Here is a 13,419-nt window from a genome sequence, read left to right as displayed (position 1 = left end):
AGAGGGAGCTTTACTCTGTATCTAACTCATGCTGTACCTGCTCTGGGAGTGTTTGATGGGACAGTGTAGAGGGAGCTTTACTCTGTATCTAACCCGTGCTGTACCTGCCCTGGGAGTGTTTGATGGGACAGTGTAGAGGGAGCTTTACTCTGTATCTAACCCGTGCTGTACCTGCCCCGGGAGTGTTTGATGGGACAGTGTAGAGGGAGCTTTACTCTGTGTCTAACCCGTGCTGTATCTGCCCTGGGAGTGTTTGATGGGACAGTGTAGAGGGAGCTTTACTCTGTATCTAACCCGTGCTGTACCTGCCCTGGGAGTGTTTGATGGGACAGTGTAGAGGGAGCTTTACTCTGTATCTAACCCGTGCTGTACCAGCCCCGGGAGTGTTTGATGGGACAGTGTAGAGGGAGCTTTACTCTGTATCTAACCCGTGCTGTACCTGCCCCGCGATTGTTTGATGGGACAGTGTAGAGGGAGCTTTACTCTCTATCTAACCCGTGCTGTCCCTGCCCTGGGAGTGTTTGATGGGACAGTGTAGAGGGAGCTTTACTCTGTATCTAACCCGTGCTGTACCTGCCCAGGGAGTGTTTGATGGGACAGTGTAGAGGGAGCTTTACTCTGTATCTAACCCGTGCTGTACCAGCCCCGGGAGTGTTTGATGGGACAGTGTAGAGGGAGCTTTACTCTGTATCTAACCTGTGCTGTACCTGCCCTGGGAGCGTTTGATGGGACAGTGTAGAGGGAGCTTTACTCTGTATCTAACCCGTGCTGTACCAGCCCCGGGAGTGTTTGATGGGACAGTGTAGAGGGAGCTTTACTCTGTATCTAACCTGTGCTGTACCTGCCCTGGGAGTGTTTGATGGGACAGTGTAGAGGGAGCTTTACTCTGTATCTAACCTGTGCTGTACCTGCCCTGGGAGTGTTTGATGGGACAGTGTAGAGGGAGCTTTACTCTGTATCTAACCCGTGCTGTACCTGCCCTGCGAGTGTTTGAGGGGACAGTGTAGAGGGAGCTTTACTCTGTATCTAACCCGTGCTGTACCTGCCCCGCGAGTGTTTGATGGGACAGTGTAGAGGGAGCTTTACTCTGTATCTAACCCGTGCTGTACCTGCCCTGCGAGTGTTTGAGGGGACAGTGTAGAGGGAGCTTTACTCTGTATCTAACCCGTGCTGTACCTGCCCTGCGAGTGTTTGATGGGACAGTGTAGAGGGAGCTTTACTCTGTATCTAACCCGTGCTGTACCTGCCCTGGGAGTGTTTGATGGGACAGTGTAGAAGGAGCTTTACTCTGTATCTAACCCGTGCTGTACCTGCCCTGCGAGTGTTTGATGGGACAGTGTAGAGGGAGCTTTACTCTGTATCTAACCCGTGCTGTACCTGCCCTGGGAGTGTTTGATGGGACAGTGTAGAGGGAGCTTTACTCTGTATCTAATCCGTGCTGTACCTGCCCTGGGAGTGTTTGATGGGACAGTGTAGAGGGAGCTTTACTCTGTATCTAATCCGTGCTGTACCTGCCCTGGGAGTGTTTGATGGGACAGTGTAGAGGGAGCTTTACTCTGTATCTAACCCGTGCTGTACCTGCCCTGGGAGTGTTTGATGGGACAGTGTAGAGGGAGCTTTACTCTGTATCTAACCCTTGCTGTACCTGCCCTGCGAGTGTTTGATGGGGCAGTGTAGAGGGAACTTTACTCTGTATCTAACCCGTGCTGTACCTGCCCTGGGAGTGTTTGATGGGACAGTGTAGAGGGAGCTTTACTCTGTATCTAACCCGTGCTGTACCTGCCCTGGGAGTGTTTGATGGGACAGTGTAGAGGGAGCTTTACTCTGTATCTAATCCGTGCTGTACCTGCCCTGGGAGTGTTTGATGGGACAGTGTAGAGGGAGCTTTACTCTGTATCTAATCCGTGCTGTACCTGCCCCGCGAGTGTTTGATGGGACAGTGTAGAGGGAGCTTTACTCTGTATCTAACCCGTGCTGTACCTGCCTGTTACCTGCCCTGGGAGTGTTTGATGGGACAGTGTAGAGGAGCTTTACTCTGTATCTAATCCGTGCTGTACCTGCCTGGGAGTGTTTGATGGGACAGTGTAGAGGGAGCTTTACTCTGTATCTAACCCGTGCTGTACCTGCCCTGGGAGTGTTTGATGGGACAGTGTAGAGGGAGCTTTACTCTGTATCTAACCCGTGCTGTACCTGCCCCGGGAGTGTTTGATGGGACAGTGTAGAGGGAGCTTTACTCTGTATCTAACACCGTGCTGTACCTGCCCTGGGAGTGTTTGATGGGACAGTGCAGAGGGGAGCTTTACTCTGTATCTAATCCGTGCTGTACCTGCCCTGGGAGTTTTTGGTGGGACAGTGTAGAGGGAGCTTTACTCTGTATCTAATCCGTGCTGTACCTGCCCTGGGAGTGTTTGATGGGACAGTGTAGAGGGAGCTTTACTCTGTATCTAACCCGTGCTGTACCTGCCCCGCGAGTGTTTGATGGGACAGTGTAGAGGAGCTTTACTCTGTATCTAACCCGTACTGTACCTGCCCTGGGAGTGTTTGATGGGACAGTGTAGAGGGAGCTTTACTCTGTATCTAACCCGTGCTGTACCTGCCCTGGGAGTGTTTGATGGGACAGTGTAGAGGAGCTTTACTCTGTATCTAACCCGTGCTGTACCTGCCCTGGAGTGTTTGATGGGACAGTGTAGAGGAGCTTTACTCTGTATCTAACCCGTACTGTACCTGCCCTGGGAGTGTTTGATGGGACAGTGTAGAGGGAGCTTTACTCTGTATCTAACCCGTGCTGTACCTGCCCTGGAGTGTTTGATGGGACAGTGTAGAGGGAGCTTATCTAAACCCGTGCTGTACCGGCCCTGGGAGTGTTTGATGGGACAGTGTAGAGGGAGCTTTACTCTGTATCTAACCCGTGCTGTACCTGCCCTGGGTGTGTTTGATGGGACAGTGTAGAGGGAGCTTTACTCTGTATCTAACCCGTGCTGTACCTGCCCTGGGAGTGTTTGATGGGACAGTGTAGAGGGAGCTTTACTCTGTATCTAACCCGTGCTGTACCTGCCCTGGGAGTGTTTGATGGGACAGTGTAGAGGGAGCTTTACTCTGTATCTAACCCGTGCTGTACCTGCCCTGGGAGTGTTTGATGGGGACAGTTGTAGAGGGAGCTTTACTCTGTATCTAACCCGTGCTGTACCTGCCCTGGGAGTGTTTGATGGGGCAGTGTAGAGGGAGCTTTACTCTGTATCTAACCCGTGCTGTACCTGCCCCGCGAGTGTTTGATGGGGCAGTGTAGAGGGAGCTTTACTCTGTATCTAACCCGTGCTGTACCTGCCCTGGGAGTGTTTGATGGGACAGTGTAGAGGAGCTTTACTCTGTATCTAACCCGTGCTGTACCTGCCCCGCGAGTGTTTGATGGGGCAGTGTAGAGGGAGCTTTACTCTGTATCTAACCCATGCTGTACCTGCCCTGGGAGTGTTTGATGAGACAGTGTAGAGGGAGCTTTACTCTGTATCTAACCCGTGCTGTACCTGCCCTGGGAGTGTTTGATGGGACAGTGTAGAGGGAGATTTACTCTGTATCTAACCCGTGCTGTACCTGCCCTGGGAGTGTTTGATGGGACAGTGTAGAGGGAGCTTTACTCTGTATCTAACCCGTGCTGTACCTGCCCTGGGAGTGTTTGATGGGACAGTGTAGAGGGAGCTTTACTCTGTATCTAACCCGTGCTGTACCTGCCCTGCGAGTGTTTGATGGGGCAGTGTAGAGAGAGCTTTACTCTGTATCTAACCCGTGCTGTACCTGCCCTGGGAGTGTTTGATGGGACAATGTAGAGGGAGCTTTACTCTGTATCTAACCCATGCTGTACCTGCCCTGGGAGTGTTTGATGGGACAGTGTAGAGGGAGCTTTACTCTGTATCTAACCCGTGCTGTACCTGCCCTGGGAGTGTTTGATGGGACAATGTAGAGGAGCTTTACTCTGTATCTAACCCATGCTGTACCTGCCCTGGGAGTGTTTGATGGGACAGTGTAGAGGGAGCTTTACTCTGTATCTAACCCGTGCTGTACCTGCCCTGGGAGTGTTTGATGGGACAGTGTAGAGGGAGCTTTACTCTGTATCTAACCCGTGCTGTACCTGCCCTGGGAGTGTTTGATGGGACAGTGTAGAGGGAGCTTTACTCTGTATCTAACCCGTGCTGTACCTGCCCTGGGAGTGTTTGATGGGACAGTGTAGAGGGAGCTTTACTCTGTATCTAACCCGTGCTGTACCTGCCCTGCGAGTGTTTGATGGGGCAGTGTAGAGAGAGCTTTACTCTGTATCTAACCCGTGCTGTACCTGCCCTGGGAGTGTTTGATGGGACAATGTAGAGGGAGCTTTACTCTGTATCTAACCCATGCTGTACCTGCCCTGGGAGTGTTTGATGGGACAGTGTAGAGGGAGCTTTACTCTGTATCTAACCCGTGCTGTACCTGCCCTGGGAGTGTTTGATGGGACAATGTAGAGGGAGCTTTACTCTGTATCTAACCCATGCTGTACCTGCCCTGGGAGTGTTTGATGGGACAGTGTAGAGGGAGCTTTACTCTGTATCTAACCCGTGCTGGACCTGCCCTGGGAGTGTTTGATGGGACAGTGTAGAGGGAGCTTTACTCTGTATCTAACCCGTGCTGTACCTGCCCTGGGAGTGTTTGATGGGACAGTGTAGAGGGAGCTTTACTCTGTATCTAACCCGTGCTGTACCTGCCCTGGGAGTGTTTGATGGGGCAGTGTAGAGGGAGCTTTACTCTGTATCTAACCCGTGCTGTACCTGCCCTGGGAGTGTTTGATGGGGCAGTGTAGAGGGAGCTTTACTCTGTATCTAACCCGTGCTGTACCTGCCCCGCGAGTGTTTGATGGGGCAGTGTAGAGGGAGCTTTACTCTGTATCTAACCCGTGCTGTACCTGCCCTGCGAGTGTTTGATGGGGCAGTGTAGAGGGAGCTTTACTCTGTATCTAACCCATGCTGTACCTGCCCTGGGAGTGTTTGATGAGACAGTGTAGAGGGAGCTTTACTCTGTATCTAACCCGTGCTGTACCTGCCCTGGGAGTGTTTGATGGGACAGTGTAGAGGGAGATTTACTCTGTATCTAACCCGTGCTGTACCTGCCCTGGGAGTGTTTGATGGGACAGTGTAGAGGGAGCTTTACTCTGTATCTAACCCGTGCTGTACCTGCCCTGGGAGTGTTTGATGGGACAGTGTAGAGGGAGCTTTACTCTGTATCTAACCCGTGCTGTACCTGCCCTGCGAGTGTTTGATGGGGCAGTGTAGAGAGAGCTTTACTCTGTATCTAACCCGTGCTGTACCTGCCCTGGGAGTGTTTGATGGGACAATGTAGAGGGAGCTTTACTCTGTATCTAACCCATGCTGTACCTGCCCTGGGAGTGTTTGATGGGACAGTGTAGAGGGAGCTTTACTCTGTATCTAACCCGTGCTGTACCTGCCCTGGGAGTGTTTGATGGGACAATGTAGAGGGAGCTTTACTCTGTATCTAACCCATGCTGTACCTGCCCTGGGAGTGTTTGATGGGACAGTGTAGAGGGAGCTTTACTCTGTATCTAACCTGTGTACCTGCCCTGCGAGTGTTTGATGGGACAGTGTAGAGGGAGCTTTACTCTGTATCTAACCCGTGCTGTACCTGCCCTGGGAGTGTTTGATGGGACAATGTAGAGGGAGCTTTACTCTGTATCTAACCCATGCTGTACCTGCCCTGGGAGTGTTTGATGGGACAGTGTAGAGGGAGCTTTACTCTGTATCTAACCCATGCTGTACCTGCCCTGGAGTGTTTGATGGGACAGTGTAGAGGGAGCTTTACTCTGTATCTAACCCGTGCTGTACCTGCCCTGCGAGTGTTTGATGGGACAGTGTAGAGGGAGCTTTACTCTGTATCTAACCCCTGCTGTACCTGCCCTGGGAGTGTTTGATGGGGCAGTGTAGAGGGAGCTTTACCCTGTATCTAACCCGTGTTGTACCTGCCCTGGGAGTGTTTGATGGGACAGTGTAGAGGGAGCTTTACTCTGTATCTAACCCGTGCTGTACCTGCCCTGCGAGTGTTTGAGGGGACAGTGTAGAGGGAGCTTTACCCTGTATCTAACCCGTGCTGTACCTGCCCCGGGGAGTGTTTGATGGGACAGTGTAGAGGGAGCTTTACTCTGTATCTAACCCGTGCTGTACCTGCCCTGGGAGTGTTTGATGGGACAGTGTAGAGGGAGCTTTACTCTGTATCTAACCCGTGCTGTACCTGCCCTGCGAGTGTTTGATGGGACAGTGTAGAGAGAGCTTTACTCTGTATCTAACCCGTGCTGTACCTGCCCTGGGAGTGTTTGATGGGACAGTGTAGAGGGAGCTTTACTCTGTATCTAACCCGTACTGTACCTGCCCTGGGAGTGTTTGATGGGACAGTGTAGAGGGAGCTTTACTCTGTATCTAACCCGTGCTGTACCTGCCCTGGGAGTGTTTGATGGGACAGTGTAGAGGGAGCTTTACTCTGTATCTAACCCGTGCTGTACCTGCCCTGGGAGTGTTTGATGGGACAGTGTAGAGGGAGCTTTACTCTGTATCTAACCCGTACTGTACCTGCCCTGGGAGTGTTTGATGGGACAGTGTAGAGGGAGCTTTACTCTGTATCTAACCCGTGCTGTACCTGCCCTGGGAGTGTTTGATGGGACAGTGTAGAGGGAGCTTTACTCTGTATCTAACACGTGCTGTACCTGCCCTGGGAGTGTTTGATGGGACAGTGTAGAGGGAGCTTTACTCTGTATCTAACCCGTGCTGTACCTGCCCTGGGAGTGTTTGATGGGACAGTGTAGAGGGAGCTTTACTCTGTATCTAACCCATGCTGTACCTGCCCTGGGAGTGTTTGGTGGGACAGTGTAGAGGGAGCTTTACTCTGTATCTAACCCGTGTTCCTGCCCTGGGAGTGTTTGATGGGACAGTGTAGAGGGAGCTTTACTCTGTATCTAACCGCTGCTGTACCTGCCCTGGGAGTGTTTGATGGGACAGTGTAGAGGGAGCTTTACTCTGTATCTAACCTGTGCTGTACCTGCCCTGGGAGTGTTTGATGGGACAGTGTAGAGGGAGCTTTACTCTGTATCTAACCCGTGCTGTACCTGCCCTGGGAGTGTTTGATGGGACAGTGTAGAGGGAGCTTTACTCTGTATCTAACCCGTGCTGTACCTGCCCTGCGAGTGTTTGATGGGACAGTGTAGAGGGAGCTTTACTCTGTATCTAACCCGTGCTGTACCTGCCCCAGGAGTGTTTGACGGGACAGTGTAGAGGGAGCTTTACTCTGTATCTAACCCATGCTGTACCTGCCCTGGGAGTGTTTGATGGGTGACTGGCTGAGTCCTCAGCGGACGGCCAACATGGATGGAACTGGCTGCAACGAATGGCAGCCCCTTCAGAAGAGGGGAAGCAGTAAATGGGAAGGGGGAAATAAGGCTGAGGTGGGAATGATGCCCTGAAGTTAGTGTGTCGGGGCGGGGGGAAAAAGCTTTGCGAAGTTTTGATGGTCGCAAGGTTTACGATTTGGTGAAAAAAGATATAAACAAATAGTGAAATACATAAACTGTCAGGAGAGGTTGAGGGAAATATCTTTATTTAGTTTTTGAACAGGAAAACAGAAAAACCTATTGATGAGGATGACAGACGCCTGGCACTGCTCCCCCCGAATGATTTAGCCTCTTGGGCACCATTGCTCGGGCTGAATTTCAACAGAGGCCCAAGTGTTTTATTCATGACTATTTCAGATTTGCCCCTGGAATTCTTCTCCCTGTTTCTTGCTTGTATCTCTGCAGGCTTCCCCCGTCCTAGACATCGGGCTAGAGGCCCCCCCGTCCTAGACATCGGGCTAGAGGCCCCCCCGTCCTAGACATCGGGCTTCAGGCCCCCCTGTCCTAGACATCGGGCTTCAGGCCCCCCCGTCCTAGACATCGGGCTAGAGGCCCCCCCGTCCGAGACATCGGGCTTCAGGCCCCCCCGTCCTAGACATCGGGCTTCAGGCCCCCCCGTCCTAGACATCGGGCTAGAGGCCCCCCCGTCCTAGACATCGGGCTAGAGGCCCCCCCCGTCCTAGACATCGGGCTAGAGGCCCCCCCGTCTTACACATCGGGCTTCAGGCCCCCCCCGTCTTACACATCGGGCTTCAGGCCCCCCCGTCTTACACATCGGGCTAGAGGCCCCCCCGTCCTAGACATCGGGCTTCAGGCCCCCCCGTCCTAGACATCGGGCTTCAGGCTTCCCCCGTCTTACACATCGGGCTAGAGGCCCCCCCGTCCTAGACATCGGGCTTCAGGCCCCCCCGTCCTAGACATCGGGCTAGAGGCCCCCCCGTCCTAGACATCGGGCTAGAGGCCCCCCCGTCCTAGACATCGGGCTAGAGGCCCCCCCGTCCTAGACATCGGGCTAGAGGCCCCCCCGTCTTACACATCGGGCTAGAGGCCCCCCCCGTCCTAGACATCGGGCTTCAGGCCCCCCCGTCCTAGACATCGGGCTAGAGGCCCCCCCGTCCTAGACATCGGGCTAGAGGCCCCCCCGTCCTAGACATCGGGCTAGAGGCCCCCCCGTCTTACACATCGGGCTAGAGGCCCCCCCGTCCTAGACATCGGGCGAGAGGCCCCCCCGTCCTAGACATCGGGCTTCAGGCCCCCCCGTCTTACACATCGGGCTTCAGGCCCCCCCGTCTTACACATCGGGCTTCAGGCCCCCCCGTCCTAGACATCGGGCTAGAGGCCCCCCCGTCCTAGACATCGGGCTAGAGGCCCCCCCGTCCTAGACATCGGGCTAGAGGCCCCCCCGTCCTAGACATCGGGCTAGAGGCCCCCCCGTCCTAGACATCGGGCTAGAGGCCCCCCCGTCCTAGACATCGGGCTAGAGGCCCCCCCGTCCTAGACATCGGGCTAGAGGCCCCCCCGTCCTAGACATCGGGCTAGAGGCCCCCCCCGTCCTAGACATCGGGCTAGAGGCCCCCCCGTCCTAGACATCGGGCTAGAGGCCCCCCCGTCCTAGACATCGGGCTAGAGGCCCCCCCGTCCTAGACATCCGGCTAGAGGCCCCCCCCGTCCTAGACATCGGACTAGAGGCCCCCCCGTCTTACACATCGGGCTAGAGGCCCCCCCGTCCAAGACATCGGGCTAGAGGCCCCCCCGTCCTAGACATCGGGCTAGAGGCCCCCCCGTCTTACACATCGGGCTAGAGGCCCCCCCGTCCTAGACATCGGGCTAGAGGCCCCCCCCGTCCTAGACATCGGGCTAGAGGCCCCCCCGTCCTAGACATCGGGCTAGAGGCCCACTCCCAGGCCCCCCCGTCCTAGACATCGGGCTAGAGGCCCCCCCGTCCTAGACATCGGGCTAGAGGCCCCCCCGTCCTAGACATCGGGCTAGAGGCCCCCCCGTCCTAGACATCGGGCTAGAGGCCCACTCCCAGGCCCCCCCGTCCTAGACATCGGGCTAGAGGCCCCCCCGTCCTAGACATCGGGCTTCAGGCCCACTCCCAGGCCCCCCCGTCCTGGACATCGGGCTTCAGGCCCACTCCCAGGCTCCCCCGTCCTAGACATCGGGCTAGAGGCCCCCCCGTCCTAGACATCGGGCTAGAGGCCCACTCCCAGGCTCCCCCGTCCTAGACATCGGGCTTCAGGCCCACTCCCAGGCTCCCCCGTCCTAGACATCGGGCTTCAGGCCCACTCCCAGGCTCCCCCGTCCTAGACATCGGGCTAGAGGCCCCCCCGTCCTAGACATCGGGCTTCAGGCCCACTCCCAGGCCCCCCCGTCTTACACATCGGGCTTCAGGCCCCCCCGTCTTACACATCGGGCTTCAGGCCCCCCCGTCCTAGACATCGGGCTAGAGGCCCCCCCGTCCTAGACATCGGGCTAGAGGCCCACTCCCAGGACCCCCCGTCCTAGACATCGGGCTTCAGGCCCCCCCGTCCAAGACATCGGGCTTCAGGCCCACCCGTCCAAGACATCGGGCTTCAGGCCCACTCCCAGGCTCCCCCGTCCTAGACATCGGGCTTCAGGCCCCCCCCGTCCAAGACATCGGGCTTCAGGCCCCCCCGTCCAAGACATCGGGCTTCAGGCCCCCCCGTCCAAGACATCGGGCTAGAGGCCCACTCTAGAGGCCCACTCCCAGGCCCCCCCTGTCCTAGACATGGGGCTAGAGGCCCACTCCCAGGCCCCCCCTGTCCTAGACATCGGGCTAGGGGCCCACTCCCAGGACCCCCCGTCCTAGACATCGGGCTTCAGGCCCACTCCCAGGCCCCCCCTGTCCTAGACATCGGGCTAGAGGCCCACTCCCAGGCCCCCCCTGTCCTAGACATCGGGCTAGAGGCCCACTCCCAGGCTCCCCTGTCCTAGACATCGGGCTTCAGGCCCACTCCCAGGCTCCCCTGTCCTAGACATCGGGCTTCAGGCCCACTCCCAGGCTCCCCCGTCCTAGACATCGGGCTTCAGGCCCACTCCCAGGCCCCCCCTGTCCTAGACATCGGGCTTCAGGCCCACTCCCAGGCCCCCCCTGTCCTAGACATCGGGCTTCAGGCCCACTCCCAGGCTCCCCCGTCCTAGACATCGGGCTTCAGGCCCACTCCCAGGCTCCCCTGTCCGAGACATCGGGCTTCAGGCCCACTCCCAGGCTCCCCTGTCCGAGACATCGGGCTTCAGGCCCACTCCCAGGCCCCCCCGTCCTGGACATCGGGCTAGAGGCCCACTCCCAGGCCCCCCCGTCCTAGACATCGGGCTTCAGGCCCACTCCCAGGCTCCCCGTCCTAGACATCGGGCTAGAGGCTCACTCCCAGGCCCCCCTCTCCTAGACATCGGGCTAGAGGCCCACTCCCAGGCCCCCCCCGTCCGAGACATCGGGCTTCAGGCCCACTCCCAGGCCCCCCCGTCCTGGACATCGGGCTAGAGGCCCACTCCCAGGCCCCCCCGTCCTGGACATCGGCTTCAGGCCACTCCAGGCTCCCCCGTCCTAGACATCGGGCTTCAGGCCCACTCCCAGGCCCCCCCGTCCTGGACATCGGGCTAGAGGCCCACTCCAGGCCCCCCCGTCCTGGACATCGGGCTTCAGGCCCACTCCCAGGGCTCCCCCGTCCTAGACATCGGGCTTCAGGCCCACTCCCAGGCCCCCCTGTCCTGACATCGGGCTTCAGGCCCACTCCCAGGCCCCCCTGTCCTAGACATCGGGCTTCAGGCCCACTCCAGGCTCCCCCTGTCCTAGACATCGGGCTTCAGGCCACTCCAGGCTCCCCTGTCCGAGACATCGGGCTTCAGGCCCACTCCCAGGCTCCCCCGTCCAAGACATCGGGCTAGAGGCCCACTCCCAGGCTCCCCCCGCCCTAGACATCGGGCTTCAGGCCCACTCCCAGGCTCCCCCGTCCTCGACATCGGGCTTCAGGCCCCCAGTCCTAGACATCGGGCTAGAGGCCCACTCCCAGGCTCCCCGCCCTAGACATCGGGCTTCAGGCCCACTCCCAGGCCCCCCCGTCCTAGACATCGGGCTTCAGGCCCACTCCCAGGCTCCCCCGTCCTAGACATCGGGCTTCAGGCCCACTCCCAGGCTCCCCTGTCCTAGACATCGGGCTTCAGGCCCACTCCCAGGCCCCCCCGTCCTAGACATCGGGCTTCAGGCCCACTCCCAGGCTCCCCTGTCCTAGACATCGGGCTTCAGGCCCACTCCCAGGTTCTCCTGTCCGAGACATCGGGCTTCAGGCCCACTCCCAGGTTCCCCTCTCCTAGACATCGGGCTTCAGGCCCACTCCCAGGCCCCCCCGTCCTAGACATCGGGCTTCAGGCCCACTCCCAGGCCCCCCCGTCCTAGACATCGGGCTTCAGGCCCACTCCCAGGCTCCCCTGTCCTAGACATCGGGCTTCAGGCCCACTCCCAGGCCCCCCCGTCCTAGACATCGGGCTTCAGGCCCACTCCCAGGCTCCCCCGTCCTAGACATCGGGCTTCAGGCCCACTCCCAGGCTCCCCCATCCTAGACATCGGGCTTCAGGCCCACTCCCAGGCCCCCCCGTCCTAGACATCGGGCTTCAGGCCCACTCCCAGGCTCCCCCGTCCTAGACATCGGGCTTCAGGCCCACTCCCAGGCCCCCCCGTCCTAGACATCGGGCTTCAGGCCCACTCCCAGGCCCCCCCCGTCCTAGACATCGGGCTTCAGGCCCACTCCCAGGCCCCCCCGTCCTAGACATCGGGCTAGAGGCCCACTCCCAGGCTCCCCTGTCCTAGACATCGGGCTTCAGGCCCACTCCCAGGCTCCCCCGTCCTAGACATCGGGCTTCAGGCCCACTCCCAGGCTCCCCTGTCCTAGACATCGGGCTTCAGGCCCACTCCCAGGCTTCCCCGTCCTAGACATCGGGCTTCAGGCCCACTCCCAGGCCCCCCCGTCCTAGACATCGGGCTTCAGGCCCACTCCCAGGCTCCCCTGTCCTAGACATCGGGCTAGAGGCCCACTCCCAGGCTCCCCTGTCCTAGACATCGGGCTTCAGGCCCACTCCCAGGCCCCCCTGTCCTAGACATCGGGCTTCAGGCCCACTCCCAGGCTCCCCCGTCCTAGACATAGGGCTTCAGGCCCACTCCCAGGTTCCCCTCTCCTAGACATCGGGCTTCAGGCCCACTCCCAGGCTCCCCCGTCCTAGACATCGGGCTTCAGGCCCACTCCCAGGCCCCCCCGTCCTAGACATCGGGCTAGAGGCCCACTCCCAGGCTCCCCTGTCCTAGACATCGGGCTTCAGGCCCACTCCCAGGCTCCCCTGTCCTAGACATCGGGCTTCAGGCCCACTCCCAGGCTCCCCCTGTCCTAGACATCGGGCTTCAGGCCCACTCCCAGGTCCCCCCGTCCTAGACATCGGGCTTCAGGCCCACTCCCAGGCCCCCCCGTCCTAGACATCGGGCTAGAGGCCCACTCCCAGGCTCCCCCGCCCTAGACATCGGGCTTCAGGCCCACTCCCAGGCTCCCCTGTCCTAGACATCGGGCTTCAGGCCCACTCCCAGGCCCCCCCGTCCTAGACATCGGGCTTCAGGCCCACTCCCAGGCTCCCCTGTCCTAGACATCGGGCTTCAGGCCCACTCCCAGGCTCCCCTGTCCTAGACAAACGGCTTCAGGCCCACTCCCAGGTTCCCCTCTCCTAGACATCGGGCTTCAGGCCCACTCCCAGGCCCCCCCGTCCTAGACATCGGGCTTCAGGCCCACTCCCAGGCTCCCATGTCCTAGACATCGGGCTTCAGGCCCACTCCCAGGCTCCCCTGTCCTAGACATCGGGCTTCAGGCCCACTCCCAGGTTCCCCTCTCCTAGACATCGGGCTTCAGGCCCACTCCCAGGCTCCCCCGTCCTAGACATCGGGCTTCAGGCCCACTCCCAGGCTCCCCTGTCCTAGACATCGGGCTTCAGGCCCACTCCCAGGT

The sequence above is a fragment of the Somniosus microcephalus genome, unplaced genomic scaffold (assembly GCF_052327205.1).
Source record: "Somniosus microcephalus isolate GS21.2 unplaced genomic scaffold, FLI_Smic_1.0 unresolved_chr4, whole genome shotgun sequence".
Lineage (NCBI taxonomy): Eukaryota > Metazoa > Chordata > Chondrichthyes > Squaliformes > Somniosidae > Somniosus > Somniosus microcephalus.
Note: the sequence above shows the minus strand (reverse complement) of the source record.